This window comes from Panthera onca, chromosome C1 (assembly GCF_046562875.1).
Source record: "Panthera onca isolate mPanOnc1 chromosome C1, mPanOnc1 haplotype 2, whole genome shotgun sequence".
Lineage (NCBI taxonomy): Eukaryota > Metazoa > Chordata > Mammalia > Carnivora > Felidae > Panthera > Panthera onca.
In genome coordinates this window covers 58,122,364-58,143,070 of record NC_138346.1, presented here as the reverse complement: position 1 = coordinate 58,143,070, position 20,707 = coordinate 58,122,364, and positions in this window count along the sequence as shown.

Below are 20,707 nucleotides of genomic sequence, written 5' to 3'. Positions count from 1 at the left end.
GTATTGATCATTAAGTGAACTAGCTCAAACAGTTAGGCATGCAGAAGACACAGCTAATACGTCCTCAACAGAGTCGCTGTGACTTGAGTGCTAGCAAGGAGTGGGGAGGCAATAGCCCGATGGTCAAGGGCTTTGGCACTGGAGTTAGACTAGAAACAAGTTCACGCGCTTCACTGCTGTCCTAGCCATATACCTTGGGTAAGTGACCTAAACACCCTGAACCACAGATTCTCCATCTGTAAGTTGAGGTGTCTCCCTCATAGTGTTGCCGTAAGGACTAGAGGAGAGGTGCATGAGAACGCCTAGGACGTAAATATCACATTTCCCTGAGTCTAAGATCTTATTGGTTGGACAATGCACCCTTGGGGGAATAGCAGCTTTGGAGACAAAAGAAGCAACATTAAGTACAGACATGAAAATGAAACCTGCAAATAGCATACACTTCCGTACTTCCCTCTTATTCATACTCTTAAGTTTACAACTTAGCTCTCTCCATATTGAGATAAAAAGCCTCTTAAATCGCTTTCGCTAATCACTAGTTTTGTGTATATAGCAAGACAGTGACACGTGGCTTTCTAGAGTTGACACTTGTGACCTTGATCTTGTTAGCACCTTTAGGACTGAAAATACAATTTTTGATGGCTATGGAAGAAAACCATGTTTTCACCTGCATGTCCTGTTTGGTTAAACATGCAGCGTTTTCTGCTTAGCTAAAAGAAGTTTTAAGTAGCTTTTCTTGAAAGTCAGATGGAATCTCCTGACAGATTGGTATCTGGTGCTTGAGACACCCTTAGGATACTTGAATGGGCCACAGCAGCCTCTCTTAGTTTTGGTCGTTCTTAAAGGCAACTGTTAGATTTGGCGAGTTTGATCCCCTCTAGTCATATTGCCAAGCACAAGACAAGCATTCTTCTGTGTCCCCAATAACTTTTACTGCATCACAATGTCATCTCTTAAAAAGATATTTTCAGGACAGTTCAAGACCCGTTTGAATACAGTTCATCTGCTTGTGATGCTATCAATGTAAATCACTTAATTGAGATGATAATCAGGTAACCAAATACTTCCTAAGCAAGCCTGATTGCACACACACCCCTGCAAGGAAACTACTTGCCCAGAAGCCAGGAGTTTTCTTCTGACATCAACTATAAGATTCCCCCCTCCTCCCCCAAAATGCTAAAATGTTCCTCTTAAAGGGAAGGAAGTGGGTAGAGATCAGGCAGAGAAGGAAAAGGCCTTCTAGGAAGAAGAGGCAGCATATACAAAAACATAGAGAAGGGGATGTTGGAACAGTTCAACATGGGGGGAGCATAGGATGTTGCTGGGAAATCACAATGGATCAGAAGCTCGAACACATTTGTTAAGACAGTGGCTTGCCACTCATGGTAATTTGGGATGCAGCAGTCTGAGAATCCATAAAAAGTTTCCTAGCAAAAAAGTGACACAGGAAGCAGTTATGGTCCTTGTCAAAGTCATGGTCACAGATGGGGACTCTGGGCCAGAGAGCCTCAGATAGCTTGTCCCCACGGCCAAGAAGCTACCCAGGCTATTGTGACAAGTCTCTGTCTCCTCCCACTCATCTATGATTAAGTTTGGCAGGGAAGATTTAGAAATAGGCCAAGTAACTCAGAATCAGAGAACGAAAAGTAAGCCAGTAGGCCTTAGGCGAGGGATAAAGAAACATTTAGAGAGGTAGAATTGCAGCATTTAAGACAGTATTAAAGCATTTAGGTGTTAAATTTTCTCCTATTCCTTGTCACTGTCAGGTAGTATAAGTGTAGTTAACTAAAACATCTTGCACTGTAAAAAAACACCTAGATGAAGATTCACATGGAGCACAGATATGCCCTTCCTCAGATCTCACCCTTGGTGTAAGCAAAATGGTGGCACTCATGCTAACCTAGTCCAGCCACCCCAGTCCAGTATGGTGTGCTTGGTGCAGCCACAGAGCCTGGCTAGAAGGAGACATGTCCACTGAACTTGCCTTGTGGTTGTAACCTTGTTTCAATGGTATAAACGTCTTACCTTCCAACATTCCCAACATTCCAATTCCAGTTCTCATCACAGAAGAGAATTTGTAGCCTGATATGTACAGTTACATGCCATGTGAGGAGTTAACCTATAGAATCCGGGCAGGTCTCAGTGATGAGCAAAGTTTTAAAACCCAAGATGGAAAAGAAAAGAACATTAACGCAACTGGTTTTCAAGATGACACTGGCTTTGCTCACTTATCCAAGGAACCCTGGATTCCATGTCAGGAACATTTTCTGTTCCCCGCCGGAGACAATGACTTTGGAATGAAGATGTTTTTCGTATATGTGAATTCATAAGGTCACCCAGAGTACCAATAAGAACAAATACATTTACAGCATGCTGGGATTTTCCCTGAATTTTACAACCTTTGGATATAGCAGAGCTCTATCTTAGTGTAGTGTTGGGTCAGAAAACATATTTAATATTTAAGCAAATACATAAGTGTAATGAAGCATTGACATACATATCTTCTGAAATTTATTCATAACATGAAACCACGATGACTTCTATTTTCACTCTTTGCTAAGCCATTTGTTCTTTATTCTAGAAATATAAACCAATGACACAATCATAAATATAGAGGCTTTATGGAGACGGAGACCTCAAAGCCAAGAAATGAAAGGGGGTAACACCTCTTCAACATTGCTGAAGAAGCAATGATGAAATTGTGATTTGCTATTTGAAGCGGAGACAATGGAATGACAAACAGAAGAGGTTAAAGAATAAAACAAGAGGCTGTAGAACACCAGAATCTTTACAAAAAAACACGTTCAGCTCATATAGATATAGCCATATAGTTCCTGAAGGCATCATATTAGAGAATGCTTATGGAAGTGCTCAGAAACAATAAAGCATTATACAAATATGTGATTATTTATATCACTATTACAGTTTAAAATAAGAAAGAGAAAATATTTCGTAGCTGATGTGCTGTGTATGAGGCATGTTCCACTCACATGTCACTTAGGATCTAACTTAGACTGATCCTTCAGTGCTCCACGGAACCTTTTCAATCTTCTTATTTGTTTTCATGGTTTATGGATTTCTAATTATTACGACTTCTATCATCTATCCCTGAGAAAGACAAAGGCCTAAAATTCCGACGTGACATGAGGCGCATTTTCAAGATGAAAAAAGAAAAAGCAACAGGAATATAGGAGAGAAAAACAGTGCTGGGAACAGAAAACTAAAATTCAGAGTAATTTATCCTTCAATGAATTCAATCAGCACATTTCTATTGGGCTACACGTCAGACATTGTTAGGACCTAGGAATCCAGAAATGAAAAGACAGGAAGTTAAATGTTTACTGTTGTCTTGAGTTCCTTGAAGGAAAGGGATACTTATGTGAAGCGGATAGAATTGACTACGACCACCTTCGAGTAACTTGAGTAATATGTTTTCTGGTAGAAGGGATTCTTACAGCTTCATGAGTGACTTCGAGATAGCCAGAGGTAATGTTGCCACACGAGACGTGATACGTTGGGTCACTGGTCAAATGGTTGATCAGGTGTCAGTAGCAGTACGTAGGTATAATTTTATAGGCTTTTTTCTCCATCATGTCAAAAAATACACAGTATTGAGAGATGCACAGCATCATTTATTTTGAAAAATGGACAACTCCTACCCTAGTCAATGAACTGAAGGAGTGGCATCAGGAATTTAATGGTGGCTTACTGGAGGACGAGGTGATATGACAGAAGTCATTCATTTATGAGAGTCACAGAACAAATGGGGAGTGGAAAGCTGTTGTCACTGGTCTAGGGTTGTGAAACATACTTAATACAGCCAAGCTGCGTTGATAACAGTTAAGGAACACTCACCTGGAAATTGATTTATAAATTTGGGAAAGAAGATTTTACTCAGCCAAGTTGTGAATATCAAATGTTGTCAAATTCCTGTCTGGGTAGCTGAGTTTCAGAAAGGCAACTATAAGGGGCAAAGAGCCTTGTATAGAGGGAGTACATGGTCGTCTAGGAGATGGTTGATGGATTGGCATCCACAATGACATAGAATGGCATTCATTACCTTGCTGGATTTACGTGGCCCAGAGGCTGATTCTCAGTTTCACAAGTATAAAAACTTGATTTTTACTGGCACACCAAGAATGGATTTAATCTCTCAGGACTAAGCTCATGGTAACCAAGCTCATGAGACTGATGTATAAAACCACAACTTCTAATTTTCCATCTAATTGATGGTGGAAATGTATTTGTTCTTGGGATGAATCTATTCCAAGTCTGGAAAAAAGACTTAGTTTTTCCCTCTAGGCAATCACATTGTAGTCAGAGGGTGACTTGGTAAATGTTGAATCAAACCAAAGAAAGTTCAAAGAGTTAAAAGTTCAATTATGTCAGATTAACATACCTTGATGCATAAACTCACAACAGAAATGGCCTTGCCCAAAAGTTCTGAGAATCCAAAGTCCTTGGACTGATGTTCTCCTGCCATGGCCAGTGCCATTTAATTGCTATTTCTGAGATATTTCATTTTCTTTGCTTCCACTGTTTACCAAACTTCTCTGATTGACAAACAGTCAGGTGGTGGAGAGTTGCAAGAGAATCAGATATTATGTTCTAGAGGAACAACTTACTGTGCTCTGGAAAACACCTGAAGAACTATTATGTCAGTTGGAAATGACTTTGTTAGCACTACCCAATTCCCTTGAGTCACTCTGCCCCCATAGGTCATGCAGCAACCGGCGAATGGATTAGATAATGGCGATCGGGAATTGATATCAAGACCTGTACTGGTGTTAATGAAGAACCCTGACTGTGTGCCCGATGCGATCATGCCTTAGGCTCCAGTTAGAAAAAGAAAGGAAAGAAGAGGAAAGGAAGGGAAGGGAAGGGAAGGGAAGGGAAGGGAAGGGAAGGGAAGGGAAGGGAAGAAAACTTAAAGCACAAGCTGAAATCGCGAGGGGAAAAGATCATGTAATAAACAGAGAGTCTGTAACCGTTAATTAAAGGTCAGGAGTCTCAGCAGGAAAAGTGTCTTCCAAAGGGATGTTCTTTCAGTTTTGGCCAAGCGTCTCTTCAACTCTTTCCTTAGCCTGCTCCACCTCTGCCCAGGAGTCCAAAACCCCAAACCTGGTGGTAAATATTGGGCCTCCTCCATGCGACTCACTGTACTAACTGAAAGCGGATTTGTGAAAATGGCTTTCTGCAACGAGAACGATGAACAGTGAGGAAGAATGCAAGGTGAAGGTGCTGTCTTTTTGAAAAGGCTTTTAGGCTAAACCGCTAAGAGTTCCAGGAAGGAAGTTTTCCTTTTGGAAAGTCCTCCTTCGTGCGTGTTCACCCTGAAGCCCTTAAATACGTCTTCCAGGCACCACAAAGATGTTAGCTAGCAAATTACACCTAATGAATGCTGGCACAGCAGCACAGCATCGGAAGAATTGACTCCAGGAATCCGAGAGTGAGCCAAATTAGCCCGAATGCTAAGCAGGCCCTATTGCTATTATGTCTATGAAGCACTGGGGTTTGAAATTTCCCTTCCAGACGTATATTTTATGGTAGGATCTCCCCAACAGAGCCCAGCTTTGTTCTTTCTTGAACTGTCTTTCTTCCAAAGCACGAATACGGGCAATGCTGCCCCAGAGAATGACACCGACAGTCGAGCAAATAGAGGTGACGGAATTGAAGCTGGAGGTCAGGAGGAATTACTGAATGAATGTGTATGGCCAGGCAGTGATTTACTCTTAATTGTATATAATCTCATTGTGATAGGAGGTGGGAGAGGGAGGAAAATACTCATATGCATTTATTATTTGTGAATCTTCTTTCTTCCCTCCTCCTTCCCTCCCTTGCTTCCCTCCCTCCTTCCTTCCTTCCTTCCTTCCTTCCTTCCTTCCTTCCTTCCTTCCTTTCCTCCCTCCCTCCCTCCCTCTCTTTCTTACTTTGGTACTGGACAGGATCTTGTAGAAGTATTAAACTCAATTTTAAGTCCTCAGTAAAAATAAGTTGTGGAAAATTCAAAGAAAGTTTATAAGAGACTTGTTGAAAAAGTGTCTTCCTAGGCGTATAGAAGGCCTCTGCTTTCCAAATTCTCTGCTGACATCAGCAAAGCCCATATTCTCTGAGAGCAAGTTTTGAGTCATTTGCAACTCTGTTTTCTTTAGCCCCTAATTTTAGTTTCATCTCTAGTTCCTACTGAAACTCCCATGTCTTTGATTTGGCCCTGTCTGTTCACTTTCCCCATCCTAATTATCCCGCCTAGAAATTACAGTGGTAATCGGGTTGGTCCGTGTTAACTTCTTCTGGTCCGTAGATCATCTCTGCTCACCCCAACCTCAACCTTAAACATCATTTTTAATACAGAATTTTCTAAGATAGCTCTTCTTTGTGTCTTTGGTAAATTAAGTATTTACTATTTCACCATCTTCAAAATTAATTAATAGGTAGTATTTCTAGTCAACACAGATGTTCTTCGGGCCCCAAATAAGATGCACTTCTGGAATGGGGAGGTAAGATCATGAGGAATCCTGATAAACAGAACGAAGAAGTCACGTAACAAAATGTGTTTAGCGGCCTTTGGAAATCATCCTGAAGCAACTCACCTTGCAAGGAGAATTGCAAGTATATTACTGATGAGACTGGAGTATCTCCCCCAAATACCCCAATCTAAAATAGAATAAAGATAAAATAAGGTACAAGCGTATAGTATAACATGAAAAAACACAGTGACAGATTGGTAACTTGGAAGACAGGCATTGAATGAGAAGGTGGTAAGTGACTCTGTCCCAGATGCTCTGATTATATATGGCTGGTACATGTGCTTGGTCTGACACATTCTCATCTAGAGCCTAGGATAGGGTAATGTTTTACCACAGGGTAGAAATAGCCCTCAAGGACATTCAGTTCCCTTTGCTTTCATCCTGAGTATGCCACGTGACTTTATGACTAACAAAGTCATAAGAGACTCATTATGAACTGGGAACCAATTTATTGATTTTTTTGGTTGGAGCTACACGGCTGTTGACCCCGGGGCAGGGGAAACACCTACATTGTGCACGGGCCACTTGCACTCAAAGGGTTAGTGTGAGGGTTAAGGTTAGCACTAGCATGAATGGAGCACGTGTAGACTCATCAACCTTAGATTAAATAAGAAAATTGCATTTAAGAACCTGAAACTAAAAATTCTAACCTCAAGACAAACTCTTTGCTCAAGAAGATCACATACCTCTAAGTCAAGCAATCTTTCTGTACAAAATCCTTAAGGACCCCCCCCCCCCCCCCCCCGCCGATGCTGGTTCTGAACATACACGTTCATAAAAATGACCTGAGGAGCTAATTAAAAATGCAGACTCTTGGCCCCACCTCTAAGGATTCTGGGATTCACTTTACTTTGAGAGACACCGCTTGACAGAAATCCTGAACTCTAGCTACAACTGTTTGGTATTTTTCGGTCTGCAAATCACTCACTTCTGAGGACATAGCTTTGGATGCGGCTGTATGTGAACTTGCCCTACCTTAGGAGTGGCAGATGTATGGCAGGAATACGGCAGCCCTCTCCTGGGCTCCGTGGCAGACACCCTCTTAGTTTATTCCAACGCTTTTTCCTACTGAGTCCTGGTATAGTCTTGGAATCCTTCGCAATACCTGTTCCCAGAGACTACAACCAATTGGTAGGATTTGGCATGGAGTCAAATGAATTTTCTTTCCTTGTTCTCCATCAGTGAATCTCAGACCTGGATGCTCTGAGAAAAAAACCTCACGTTCTAACCTTGGCACGCTACAGATGCATGGCATACTGCCTGACACAGAGTAGGTGATGGGTATTTCTTCCCTCTGTCTTCACATGTTAGGGGAGGCTGATGATCTCCCGATCCTTGTCCTTCAACTGGGTAGATATCTTAGTAAGACACTATGAATTCCTTCTAGTGTCCCTCTATCTGTGTGGTCATCCCCAGGGTGACCGAGAAGAGGGCCCTTTAATCAATCACCCATTCTGTTTGAGAGGATCGTCTCCAGGCCAGCAAGTTACCTTTGTTTAGGGAACATAGTCACCGCAGACTTTAAACCTATTAATAGGATATGCAAGGTAATGTCAGAACGGGAACTTAACTAAGGGCCGGGGCTCTGAAAAAGCCCACAGTCCTCAGCTATGGATCTTCCACCCAGCTTTCTCTTTGAACCCTGGGAAAGTTCCTTGGTGGGTACATGTTCTCCCTTTCATACCGATAATCCACTAGGAGAGAGGATGATTTAGAACCACTGGTAGAGGACGATTTGGTTTTTCAGTATAGAGACCATCTGCGATTGGAAATGTTAGAATTTAATAAATAATTTAAATCGCAAGCATGTTATTATTTTAGAAAAGCACAACTTCATGAAGGCCAGTGAGATTTTTTTAAGCTATTCATATAGCAGGAAGCTGGAATTTGCTAAATAAACCACACACCTCATTTCACGTGTCAGACAACATTTGCAAATGTGGCAGAAAGTGGCTCATGCCTGATGGCTTTAGGGGTTCTGATTAATTGGTGGATGTGCATTATGGTGGAAATATTGCAAATGTCCTGCTGCTGTGGTGTTGGTTATGCCCTTGACCTTATGCGTCTCCTTCCCCTCTGCAGTGAGTTTCGCTCTGCGTCTCCACTGTCTGCTGTATCTGTGTCTTAATGGATCAAGCGATTTGTAGGACTTTGGGATGTCTCGCCAGTCACTCAAGTGCCTGACACAGTGCTGGGACACAAAAGGTAAACGTGGCAAATATTTCATGAATTATTCACTGATTTTTAGAGGCTTTCATGGCTTAAGAGCTAAACAGTGGCCTCATACATCCAAGCCAGAGTGACAGAGATTTCATGATGACTTATGATCAAAAGGCAACATTTTCCATCCATTGGTATGACATACTTTTATATACCTAACACGCACGCGCGCCCCAATGTTATTTTCATGTAGCAAAGTAAAAATAAAATTTCCTCTAAAAAGGCCAGGTAGAGGCTGTGTTCTCAGCGGTTTTGTATACCATCTACAAATACTTTATACGCACAATGGCCAGAATTCCACTCGGGAGTAGGAGTATTCTTTCCTAGCTCAGTTGGGTCTGATTGGGTTCATTTATTTTGGAAGTTCACCTGGCCAATCTTTTTCTTAAAAAACAAAAACATCAAACGATCCACCAAGATAATTTATTAGAATCTCATCAATTCTTAGTCCTTCTGACACGAGGTCTCATCTGTTCTCAGCCTCACGATGAATTTAAGAGAAATTGAAAATGAGTGGAATATGTGTGTCATTCAGAAACCTGTAGGATCAATGAATCTTGATGTTCTAGAACTGCTGGTGACCCCAGCAGTCGGCTAATCCAACTCCCTCATTTCGTAAATGGGGGAACTGAAGATCACTTTAAGAAAACTATCGGATGCCCCAAAGCTCGTTGGTGTCACAGTCTGAACTACAGGATCTCTTCACCCTCAGTCCCTTAACATAATTGGAAATAAATACTAGAATTTATTATTTGTCATCATTATTGGTTAAATGTTTCCACATCCTTAGGAAGCAGAGGTGAAACCGAAGTGGCTCTCCCAAACTTAGTGGATTCAACCTGGGAATTTCTTGATTCCCAGAATTTTTAAAACCTCAGTTCAATGAGATCGTGTGCAAAGCATCCAGGACAACATTTGGCAAATAATAGGTGCTCAATAAAGATTTGTTTTACTCCTCTTTCTGCCTCAGTTCCAGTTCAGACATTTGGCATCTATTCTTTTCAGTAGTTGTACATTTAAAACATTGTTTTTGGAACTGTAGCTATAGCCCTTCTTCCCCTCTGCTATTGTTTTGAAGACCGTTTGTATTAGACAAAAACAGGTAGGGGGTGGAAGATGAAGGTCTTAGACTATAAGGTTTTGAGCAAGATTCTCTGAGACCCTGTGGCACAGGGCGTTAGTGGCTCTTGTAGTTGCGAGACTGGGTTATAATTTGTGTTGAAGCTACATGGGTTTTCAGCAGCAGGTTTTGTACATAACAGGGAGTTTCTGGATCTTGTTAGCTCAGGGCAAAAAGTCATGCTTTGGAGCAGTTACCCCAGCAGGAGGAGAAAAGATGATGGTTGGTAATTACATCAGTTTTGCACTGTTGAGCAGATGTTCTTGCAGATAGATTTTGGCTGGCATTTTCAGACTATCACTGGTGATTCTCATGATAGTGTCAGAGCTTCTACAAGTGGAGGGGACTGCGGGTCTATAAAACATTGTGGAAAGGAGGGTGAGGGAACCAGACAGCAGTCTGGAAGTTAAAAAGCAACTCCTAAAAAGGGCTTTAGTGAGATTTACTTGGAGATGATAGTTTTGTGGGCTTGGATAATCAGATCTAATACGTATCTGGTAACTTATTTTGTGGTTTAACTTTGAGAATAATTTAGCAGTCCCTCGGTGTTTTTTTTAAAAAGCAGATTATTATTATTATTTTTTTAAGTTAAGGACAATTTAGAAAACAGATGAGGGAGCTGAACTCTGATTAGGACATAAAATTAATGAGGAAGATCAAAACACGTAGTGGGTCACAGAAAAGAATGGCCCAAGGGTGTTAACAAGAAATGCTTCCCATTTGGCTTTCTAGAAATTCTGGCCAACTTCAGGTCAGGTTGAAATCAACATGGTCAGCAATGAGGCACCACTGGATAGCAAAGTGCCCTAAGGAATAACGTGTTTTTCCCCCTGGGCTTAAAAATCTTTTTAAATTTAGGGGTGCCTGGGTGGCTCAGTCGGTTGAGCGTCCGACTTCAGCTCAGGTCATGATCTCATGGTTTCTGAGTTTGAGCCCCACACCGGGCTCTGTGCTGACGGCTCAGAGCCTGGAGCCTGCCTCTGATTCTGTGTCTCATTCTCTCTGCCCCTCCCCCATTTGTACCATGTCTGTCTCTCAAAAATCAATAAATCAATAAATCAATAAATCTTTCCAAAGATTTTTATTCTGTTCATTTTTTTTTAATACTGATTTAAGTTCCTTCTCTCTGTGCTTTGGGATATATAAGTACATTCTTAGCACTAGATTTTGAATCTTTGTTCATTGATGTCATTTTCTCTATATGCAGTGATAAGAATTTTTTTAGCTCACTGACAGGCAACATTAACCGAAAAGATGTACTCTAATGCATCACTAATTACATTGGAATCCATACCATTTCATTTTCCCAGGCCACAGAAAGACTTTAAACACTGCCAATGTGTTGTCATGGGCTCTTCTGGGTAAATGACTCAAATAGGAAGGAAAGACAGAAGGAAGGAAGGGAGGAAGGGAGGAAGGAAGGAAGGAAGGAAGGACGGAAGGACGGAAGGATGGAAGGAAGGAAGGAAAATATGGCACTAGTGGAGGTGTGGAAAGTAGGTGGATAGGAGGGCCTGGTAAACATTTCTTGTATCCTAGCACTTATTAGCCACTAGAATGGGTTAATCAATGGATAAATGAAATGACATAATGTTCTAGAAAAGTCATTCCCGAGCACTTGGTTACCTGTTAACAGCATCGTAAAGCCAGTCACCTCTTACACAGAGGTAGTATGTGCCTTTTAGGAAACAGATGCTCTATTGTTTTGCGAAGCAAATATTTAGTCTCAGAATTGATTGGTAACGGCAGAAGGGGAACCACTTTGCCCGCTTCTATGGCTCTCAAGAGAGGAGCCAGCGCTCCTTCCTTCCATTCTTGATTTGCCATCAACTTACATTTGGCTTTTGTGAGTTGTCAGTTGCTTTCATCTTGCTAATCATTCGGTGATGTTTATTTTTCTTCTTTTACAGAATCTCTATTTCGACTTCTGTACAAAATGGGATCAGAGGTAGTAACTGTAATGTAACGGGATGTTTTCAATTAACAAAATATCAGAGGCACATTTTCGAATACTAAACATTCTTCTGCAGTGATATAGAGTGTTCCATTGTAGAGACAAAACATGGTTGCTGGGCGTTCAAGTTTTTTTTTCAGTATTTTGCCATAGACTCTGCTGTCATGAGCATTTTTCTTTTTGGCTAAATCTTTGCCGCATCCATGATTCTTTTCTCAAAATAATTTATATAAAAGTAGACTTACTGAGTACAAGGGTGGGATGAACTGTAAATGGCAAACTTCAAGCACAGTGACAAATGGTGGGAGAGATATTTGGGAAATGTCAGGATTTTCTGGTGTTCTCTCCCCTCCCCTCCAAAAGTGCCACCTAGGCCAGAGATAATTCGAGGCAAAATAGTAAAGTGGGAGGTAAAGATTTTTTCTCCCATTGCTTTCAGACTCCTTCTATGTTCTCTTTCCTTTCTTCAAACACCCACTTTCTCCTTTTCCAAAGCAGTGGATTTTAAGTTATAAAATTATGAAACTTATTCTAGGAAAGTCCATTTATGTTCAGATCTAAATGACTGAGATGCCATTACTTACAATTACCTTAGGGATAAAACCTCTGTTTTGGTAAATCAGAAGAATGAACATCCAAGTATGGGGTTGGAACGTCCACTAGAGAGGTTAACAAAAACCCCTTCTGAATGTCTTGGAATCATACCTCACAGGCAGACGTTCACTCCTAGCCAGGAGGCCATGCCTTGTATATGAGATTATGGATCTGTTTAGTGTTTAGCCTTAATGACTATCTCCATGTGTAGGTCATAAGACCTATACTCCACTCATACAGTAAAGGGATCTCACTTAATTCTGGTTACTAAGAGCTTACAGGAGAATTATTCTTGTTAATAATCATGGCGTCTGAAATTGAGCTTTAAAGTCAACCAAGGAGAGCTGTTAATAGGAAAAGGCTACTTGAAGTAAATTTACATAAAATGAAGAATCAAATTTCATAGTATTTGTTGCCAAATATAGGAAACTCTGGCTTAAAAAAGAAACCAAAAATTATCAAAGCAAATGTGTTTTCTCTAATGTCTGACCGCCTTCAGATCGTACTTGCAACTACGTGCCCATTCTAAAAACAAAGGACCAATCGAGAGTTGATTTTTGGTATAATTCTTCTGATGACACAGTGACAACATGACTCAGTGTCTTTTATGGCATGTTTGACCTTTTCAGTGTAAATGTGGAGTCAGTGCATTTACAAAAAATAGTCTAGGGTATCCTCCAATTTTCCACAGGCCTTTTTTCATTCTTGGATACTTAAGTCGTCTTTTGACTGCCTGTTGCGTTGTCAATTCTTAGCTGGTCCAACTTGGCCAAGTCCTCCCTTGTCAGTGGCCTTGCTTTGTGATGTGAGTGGTTCCAGGCTCGTGGTGACAGGGCACTTAGTTTTGACGAAGTCAATTCATTAGCGAATATGTTCATGTTCTGGTGACTTTTGCTTTCCTACTCAACCTTACCACGGTAGGGATTCAGGCAATTAATGCTTGGTTAACAAGCGACACCCTGTTCTCAATTTCTTGTCAGACGTTCAGTGTCAGGATATGTGTGTTAAGGAGCAAAGGGTCATTCATTCCATTCTACAGATACGTACACTGAGGTAAGGGCGACCCCAGGTTCAGTCAGAAAGGTAAAATCTGGAATGGTGTAGGTTCTCTCTGAATGTTGTGCTCACCCACAACCCCACTCCACTCCTCTACATTATGAAGCCTTATTTCAAAGTGGTGTTGCTGGCAGGTGGGAATTCGACCATTAAGAAAAATACTGGCTTCGCCCTGGCCTATCCCATAATAAACCGAATGACAGAAAAACAAATGTCACTTATTAGAACATTGAGGTTTACTGTTCAAGTGATTAACTAAGAATCATTTGTATGATTAAATGCTGGAAAATAATTTGCTTTCCCTATGAACCTATAGCTTAGATCTCATTACACAGAAGTGCTGCATATTAGTTGAAGCAAATTAACATTCAAACACTTTCTGGAGTTGCTGCTAATCACAGGCTGTTAATTACTGTCATTACATTAGGCTGCGGCAGAGACTACCCAAAGAATCATTCTCATGATCTCGGTATTTGAAAGTGATCTTCGCCAATAAAAACACATGTCAGACATACAGAAATTGCAAATTGCAGAAATTGCTGACGGGGCCGAAAATTCCGCTGACTAGAAGTACCCATGCAGTGATGGATGCATTCTTGACACAGTTTCAGTGTTTGGACTTAGGAAATAATGAGTATCAATGTCCTAGCAAGGGAATATGCAAAGATGAAGGAGCCCTTTTGTATCCTTAATTAAGGAAAGTAGTAGCACAACTCGTTCACAGATAAGTGACTGTACATAATAATCATGTATTTATGTAAGGGACCGCTATGCTATATTACTGTAGTGGCAATTAGAGTTTCACAAAGTCGTTTTAATAAAAGGCATACTTACATAATAAATAAACAAAACGGCTCATTTTCATAATAAATAAACAAAACCTCTCTAATTATACACTGGCTTAAAATAAAATGTTCTGCAATGCTAAGTTAAACATATAGACTCCAGCTGCCTGCCACAATGTGCCCCAAATATTTTTCCACCCCGCCGTCTCAGTCGCCCCGGGGAACTCTGCCAAACAGGGAAAGGGTATTTGTGCATTTTGCCTGTTCTGCGCGAGGGAGGAATCCTTTGAGAATTTAGAGGTCGAAGCTTCTGGTATCTGCTGACCTGACTTCCTTTATTGCCCAGAAAGTCTGCTGTCCACCCTGTGGCTGCCAATAATTGGGATCGGCCATGTGCCAGGATGGCAAGAACCCAGGTGACCGCCACACACATGGGCTTTGCGGGCAGTCCTATTCATTAGCAACGCTACGTCAAGGAAGCCTAGGCTGCGGGTCTTTGCGGATCCATCTGTAGGGCTCCTGATTCTGGCTTCTCGTTCAACAAACGTGTATCAAACGCCTTCTTTGTAGAAAACATTGTCCCGGGTGTTGTGGGAACACAAAGATGAATCAGAAACGGCTCTTGCCTTTGAAGAACCTAACAGCTTACGAAACAATCATCTTATCAGTGTAAGCCTCTGGTCCCAAGGGGCAGAATGGGAGCTCTTTGGGTGGATCTGGACAATCTGCCTCTGATCCTGTGACTGTGGAACCCCTCAGAGGACTTGGCCTACCACCTGTGAGTGTGGTTTCATCAGGACCAAAGGGATCCGTGTCCCTGAGTTCATAGGTAAGACACCGTCTCCTAAGGACTAATTAAGACACATTCGCGGCTATACATTCCTTCCTTCCTTCCTTCCTTCCTTCCTTCCTTCCTTCCTTCCTTCCTTCCTTCCAGATTTGTTCCAGGTTTGCTATGGGTGTGTGTCAACTTCTGGGGATTTGAAAATGAACATGATATAAGTGATTCTGCGCAGAACTTGCCATCTGGTGGGGAATATAGATAAGTGGACAGGCACTGTCACTTTCGGGTAGAAATACATGGGGCATGCGATGAGAGCACGAAAGAAGCACTCACAGACATGAAGCGGCAGACTGACCGGGATTGAAGAAGAAAAACTACCACTGGACAGTGGGAGTTTTGGCACGGGGGGCGGGGAGGGGGATATTCCAGCACGGTGTGTTGCAGGAGTTCAACGAAGTTCGAAATGACTCCTTTATAGAAGGCAAGGAAATGGGAGCAATGACCCTGATACTGGAGAAGTAAGGCTTGTAAATAATAGGAATGAATTTAAGAATTTAGGATTTATCTCAAGTGTTTCCTAAGGGAAACCACTGATGTTTTAACATAGGGAATGGCATGGTCAAGCTTTAAAAATATCACTTAAGAGGCACCTGGGTGGCTCAGTCGGTGGAGCACCTGACTCTTGATTTCAACTTGGGTCATGATCCCAGGGTCCTGGGATCGAGCCCTATGTCTGGGCTCCATGCTGAGCATGGCGCCTGCTTGAGATTCTCTTTTCTCCCTCTGCCCTCTCCCCTGCTCACGTGTGTGCTTTATCTGTCTCTGAAATAAATAAAATGAAAAACAAAGTCAAAAAATCAAAAAAGATAGCACTTTAGATTTGCCCAGAAAATGAATTGGAAAGAGAGTGCAGTTAGGATGTTATCGCAGCATCTACATGGCGTGGCTGAGGTGCTCTGGGATGGGGTGGCGGGAGGTGAGCGACGAGTTTGTTTCGGCTGTTGATTGTGAAGTCTACTTGAAGGACTTCCAGATGGAAACGTCCAGGAAAGAGTTGGCTGTGAAAGCCTGAGGTTCAGGAGAAAGAGCCAGTATGAAGCCTAGTCCTTGCGGTGTCCTTTGCGTTTCTTTGCTTTTAGTTGCTTGGTTTCCCTACATTTCACCAACAGAGGCGGAGATTAAAGTCAGTGTTTTACTCAACAGTGTTTCTCTCCCAGCATGTGTACTTACCTTTTAATTATCTTGCTTTATGTATTATTAAATATAGGAAATTGTGCTCAGATATCATGAGCTTAATTTACACTGACAAAAGCAAAAGACTTTACAAATTAAAGATGCTATGCTTCCCTTTACTGCCTTTAAAGTTTCCATCTATTAAAAATGAGAAGTGCTTGTGTTCTTTTCTGGAAGAGGTCTCTGGGATCTATCCAACCTTGAGGCAAGTTCTGGACATGGTGTCGAAAGGGAGTATGATAATACAGACACAGATCAGCTTTGGGTGGATTTACAATACGCACTCCCTCTCTGACAGGAATAGGAGCATGTTTAGCTGTGAGAAAGCACGAGAAGAGGCTCAGAAACCTAGGCTTGTTTGGGTGTCAGTCTACAGCTGGTCCACCAGTGTTCTTGCCATTTCTTTCTCCATTAAGGTTGGAGTATTCAGCTCCATGCCAAACCAGTGATGGGAATTTTTAGCTTTCCTGGGGAAAGCTGGGAGAGTTAAGCGGGGAGGTGGGGTCACCAAGATCTGCCTGCCAGCAAAATAAGAAGGGGTTACTCCCCTCAGAGCCATCTTAGGAATACGTGGGACTCGAGAAACCACATGGCACAAATAAATTCACCCGTTAACACAGATACTATTTCAAGATTGGAAGCATTGTCTCCCTCTCACCAGCTCACCAAAGAGGAACCGCGATGCCATTTGTCTGCCCATTCAAGAGATCAAGGCTCCCTTGGCCGGACTCCACTTTGTGGTAGTTCCCAGAGCGACAGACAGCAACGGCATATGTTCTCATCTGACAGGAGAATCTCAGTCTACCTTGTAGTATTGCAGGACTGTCCTCACTCTTTCCCTTGTCACTAACTACCGTCAACACATACGGCGGCCACTGGCCAGAGGTAAGCCAACAACCTGCTGAAGCATCGCCCTGATCAACACAGAGTCATGAGGCATCTCCTTTGGCCACTCTGCGTGTGAGCCTCTTCCCAACCCCAGCATTTTCCGACCAGAGGTGAACTCTGGCTTAAATGAATATGAAAATCAGCAGTATTCAACTGGACTCAGATGATGGCTGGCTGAAGTCTCTAGGAGTTATCTGTGGGAGACAGAGCTCAGCGATGGGGTCCGTAGAGGTTTGGAGCATGAGGGCGTATGGAAGGGTGCCATCCCCAGGATGTGGCATGTTTTTCTAAGCACAAGGACATTCTTTACATAACAATTACCAATATCAGCAAATTTGACATGAAATACAATACTCTAACTTACAGTCTTACAGAAGTTTTGCCATTTATCTCTTGCCCTACCCTGGGTTCCAATCTAGGATCACCAATTGCCTTTAGTTGCCACTTCTAACCTTGTTTTGTTTTCTTTTGTTTTGTTTTTTTTTTTTTTTTTTTTTTTCATCTGCCAGCAGTGCCTCAGTCTTCTTTGTCTTTCACAGCCTTGAATTGTTGAAATGTACGGGCCAGCTGCTTTGCACAATGTCCCGGAATTTGGATCTATCTGATGTGCCCTCGTGATGAGATCCAGGTGATGCATTTTGGGCAGGTGTACCACAGGAGTCATGGCGGGCCCTTCCCAGTGAATCATACCAAGAATCACAAGATGCCACTTTCTCCCAGTATCAGTGATGTAAACTTCAGTTCTTTTGTTCAGGTGGCGCCTACCAGGTTTCCCCTTGTGAAACGGCTAATTTTCCCTTTGTAATTCCTACACGGTTTGCAGAGAGTTACTTTGAGACTCTTTAAATGTCTTGCACTTCGTCATAATTTTACTCATTACTCTTAGCATTTATTGATAATTCTTGCTCAAACCTATTATTACTATGAGGGTTACAAATGGTGATTTTTAACTCAATTTTTCTACATTTATAATTTTGCATTCTACTGTAAAGATGAGCTTTTCCTTCTGCCTCATTTACTTTTTATTCATTCATTTATTCAAATCAATATGAACTCTAGACTCTCATACATGCCATTATTTATTATTCATTATTTATTTTGATGCTCAAATTGCCCTAGATTTGGCCATTTGGAACCCCTTCAAATTGGCTCCCGTATGTTTTGTGACATGTCTGCATTATATTTCAATCACCCCCAAATTATTCTAGACTTATATGTCTTGTATTTTCTTTATTCCATTTTCCCAAGGCGATCTAATTTGCTTTAGTGGAAAATGTTACTTAGTAAGCAAGACCTGAGCATATATAATATTTTTAAAATAAATAAACAATAAAGAATAATAGAACTAAGCAGTTTTTCTTACCTAAACATGGTGTATTTGTTGGAGGAATTATGGGAAATGATGGCAAAAGCCATAAATACCTGCCTCCAGATGGAGTCAGCCGGGCAGTGGGGAGCTTTGGTGTGGATGGAGGGTGAAAAGTTGAAAGTCTGAATGTCTTGTTACCTCTTTATCTTTTGAGGATTCCAAGAAAGAAAAAAAAAATTCAGTAATTTCCACACCAACTCTCTTTTCTTCTTTCCTAGCTACTGAAGTTGCTAAACTTACTAAAAGCTAAACTTAGCTTCACAATGGCATAGAAAAGTACGTTCCATACAAATGAGCAACAAACAGAAGAAAATATGCATAAGCCAATATACGTAAGGCAAACCTCTGCATTTATTAATTCCTTTTATATTTGAAGAAACTGAGGTTCATGGAGATTGTATAATTTGCTCGAGACCAGATAGCTAATCTCAGAAGGGGGTTGCACCCCGTTTTGCCAATTTTGAGTTCCCTTATTATGCTGCTTTGCCCAATTTGTCTTTGACATTTAATTAAGTATTATCATACTTAATAATACATGCCCAAGGGCCCTCCAGATTGGTACTGGTTTGGGGAGGGGCTTTATTGTTTAGCTGTTAGCTCTATAGTCTTTAAAATAATAGCAATAGCTAATATTTCTAGAAAATTTCCTATATATGTGTGTGTTATCTTATTAAGCCTCCAACAACTCTATGAAATGAATATCATCATCAACATCATCATCATCACCATCGTCATCCCATTTACAATCAAGGGAACCAAGGCTTAACGCAAGTTAAATAACTTGTTTGCAGAAAAAGCTGGTCAGTGGAGGAACTCAGATTTGAACCTGGGTAGTGTGGCTCAAAGCCTACATCATTTAACCATTGTGCTCTATCAGAACCCATTAAAGGTGTACAAGTAGTCCCAGTGGTCCAATTGTTCTGCAAAGCACGCCAACGGGCTATTCCTACGCTTGTAGCAACATGCCTCCAGTGCTAAAATAAGCCATTTCCCTTTCATGTATAGTTAACTCTCAACTAACCAGGTAAATTAAGAAAGCAACAGCAAGATAGCTCACAAGTCGTGGATACTGCTTTGGAGTGCTGGGGCTATTCTCTCCAGTACATGCTGCCTTCTAAATCCGTCCCTGACAAGAACATTCACTTGTATTAAGGGGAAATAGTTGTAAACTTGTTGGTTGAATGTGACATAGCAAATCGCTATGAAAATATTATTCCAGATAAACTACCCAGTGGACAGTGTACCGATAGACAATCCAGATCGCTACGTTAAAAAATCCAGCAAAAACCAAGTTCTCTGACCATGACAAGCAGTAGTCAGGAAACAGGCTCACGTGATGGTTACAAATACGGCCTCTGGAGTTAGGCCATCCATGTCTGATTCCTGGCTTTGCCAGTTGCTAGATGTGTGACTTTGAACAAATTACTTAAACTGTCCTTGTCTCAGCATATTTTTCCTGCTTTTAAATTTTTTTAAAAATTTTAAACGTTTATTTATTTTGAGAGAGAGAGAGAGAGAGAGAGAGAGAGAGAGAGCGAGCATGAGCACACGAGCAGGGGAGGGATAGAGAAAGAGGGAGAGAGAATGCCAAGCAGGCTCCACGCCATCTTCAACACAGAGCCAGACATGGGGCTCATACCCACGAACTGCGAGATCATGATCTGAGCTGAAATCAAGAGTCAGACACTTAACCTACTGAGCCAACCAGGCGTCCCCAGCATATTTTTCTTTCTGTAACACTGTCCACCCATCTACTTTCTTCCCTCTACCCTCTACCTGGAGAGAGGACTACTGATCCAAAGAATTGCTTAGAAAAACTGTACATTCATTGTAATTCTCACTGCTATAATCAACACATCCAATAATGCATAGTGGCTCAAATATTACACACGCTTGGGTTTTTGTCCCTGTAAAGCCCAAATGGGTGTTCCTAGCTGGTGGTTATTTAGAGATTTAGGCTCCTCCAGCTTGTGGCTTCACCATCTCAGTCTTGACTTCCAAGGTCACTGGGCTTGTGTGCACCAAGTAAAAGGGGGAAGAGCATGCAGAATGCATCTGAGAACTTTTTCCAAGCCAGGTGTGGAAATGGCTTGCACCGCTTGTACTCATATTCCACGGGCTGGATCTGAGCCACATGGCTGTACTGAAGTACACATAAAATCAGAAGATGTGCTCCA